Raw genomic sequence first — 2,565 nt, forward strand, 5'->3', positions numbered from 1 at the left:
CCCACTTGGCCATGAAGCTCACTGGGTGACTTTGGGCCAATCACGGATTCTCAGCCTAACCCACCTCACAGGATTGTTGTGAGGATAAAATGGAGAGGAGGTTCCTTGCAAGAGGAAAAATGGCAGAATATAATTGTAATAATAAATATATATTACAGGCACTTCCAGCCTACCTTTTGGCCTCCAGAGAACCCAGGAGTCCTGGCTTTTCCTATCCCTCCCCCACCCCAGGTGTGGAAACCATTCAATATCTATTCATGCTCAACTTTTCTTTTCTTTTTACATGCACGTTACTTTCATGGAATGTGACAAGCCAAGCAGCCACTGGCTTTTTAACCAGCCCGCATAAGCAGGGCAGGGAGCCCGGATGCCTGGGTTCCCTGGGAGCGGGAGAGTTAGTCATGGGTCATTAGAGTGCAGTGCAACTCATTGTTGAGGTGCTGTGCCCGCCTCTGAGCCGCTCATTTATTTTCCTTTTTTGGTTGTAATTATAGAAAAAGTGTTGACAGGATGATAGGACTTCAATAATAAAGTTGTATCTATTAAATGGTTTTAGAAAACAAAGCCCACCCCCCCTACAAATAAAAGTCATTCATGAGGGAAGGATTTTGGCACAGCCCTTTAACTCCCAGTTTAAATCCTTCTTGATCTCCACATCAATTAATCTGGCAAGATTACTACTGGGCCCAATGTGGTATACTGGTTAAAACATTTGACATGCGGTTGGATCCAGATTGAATCATGCTTTTGGGTTGACTGTTTCTAAACATGTGATGTAAGCTAGTGAGAGAGCTACAGTAGCATGCTACCTGAGGCTGCAACCCTAAGCACACTTACCTGGGAGTAAGCCCAGCTGAACTCAGTGGGACTTCCTTCAGAGTAGGCAGGCATACGATTGTGCTGCAAATCACTCAGCGACAAATGTTGAAGTCCCCGATTTGAATTTTGCCTCTGCCTCCAACTCACTAGGTCAGGAGTAGGCAACATGGCGCTCATGTGCCCACAAACACCTTCTTTGGGGCCCACCGGGACACCCTACTCCTCCTTTTATTTTAAAATATGCTTATATTTTCTTACTGGCACAGCTGGGATTCTAAGTGAAGTGGGAGCCTCTAGCTGATGTTACTTGTCCTTTGTTGACTAGCCGTGCCAACCCATGGCAACCATTTTATGGTTGTGCCCAGGACAGTTTCTCAAATTTGCAGATGTGCCCAGAGGCCTAAAAATGCGCCTCCCTCTGCACTAAGTGGGTTTAGGCCTGTCTCTCAGCCTCAGCCCTATCTGCAGTATGGAGGATAATAATACCGACTTACCTGGAAGGCTTGTTGTAAGGAGGATTACAACCCAATAGTGCATGAGAAGCACTTTGAACGCTTGCAAGCACTATACAAATACAAAGTATTGTTATTAGAATATATTATTAGTGGGAGATGTCTGTTGGGGAGGGTGGAATGGGGAGTGAATGAGTTAGTGGGCCTAGTTACCAAGGAGACAGGAAAGAATGTGGGGAGGGGGGAAGACGGTTAAAGAAAGCAGTTTGGGGAAAGTGAGGAGTACTTGTGAGAGGCTGTAAGGAAATGAGAACTGTGGAGTTTTTAGTTTTACTTGCATACGAGTTATTTATCCCTCGCTTCCTCAATTGACCAGCAATGGTTTTAATTGGTATTCTGTTTTTTAAAACTTTTAATATGTTTTATTCCTTTTATCTTTTGTTGTTCACCACTCCAAAATCTGTTTAGATGTGGAGCAGTATATAAATGTTGTAAATAATAAATAAGTTCTGTTATCTATTGTCATTTTCCTATTGCTTCCTCATGCCAAAGATTCTAATCCTCTTAAACCCAAAATAAATCCTGTTTGTGGAAAGAGTGCAGAAGTGCTTGCTTGCTTTCTCTCTCTCTCTCTCTCTCTCTTTCTTTCACAATATGTATATACCATAATCTCTAAGGGTGTAATCCTATGCATGGTTGGACAGAAAAAAAATCCTATAACTCCAGCATTCCCCAGCCAGCCCGAATAAACATACATAAGATTGTGCCCTAAGCAGTTTATAATTCTTCTAAGTGGACACACACAATCCCCCAGCCCCAGGAAAATATTTTTTCACTGCCATGAGCATTTCATGTTGAAGCAAAAAGGCAGTATATACATGTTTTAATATTTCCTGTGGAAAGGGAGGTGCTGGGAGTTCTAGGACTTTTTTTAATACCTAAACACACATAGGATTGTGCCTTATTTACTTTCTTGATTTTTGATCTCATCTTTCTAGCAGGTGAGCCACCTTGAAGGCCTTTTCAGCAAGGTTATTGTGACATGTACACATAAACATGACATACTACCACTTGGCATTCACGTCATGGTTCAGAGTATTAATCATCATGTACATTATCTCAGCAATCTGTACAACAACCCTGTGAGGTAGAGTGACACTGCCTCCATGTTCCAGTGACATTCCTTTGGCAGGAAGGCAGGATATAAAATACATAGATACAACTTTATGATACATGAAAAGGGATTCTATCCTAAAGGAGTAGTAGCCCACATTACATTACACTGAATATGTAC

Source organism: Heloderma suspectum, chromosome 2 (assembly GCF_057233095.1).
Source record: "Heloderma suspectum isolate Gila_16-S chromosome 2, 16-S_ref, whole genome shotgun sequence".
In the NCBI taxonomy this organism is placed as follows: Eukaryota; Metazoa; Chordata; class Lepidosauria; order Squamata; family Helodermatidae; genus Heloderma; species Heloderma suspectum.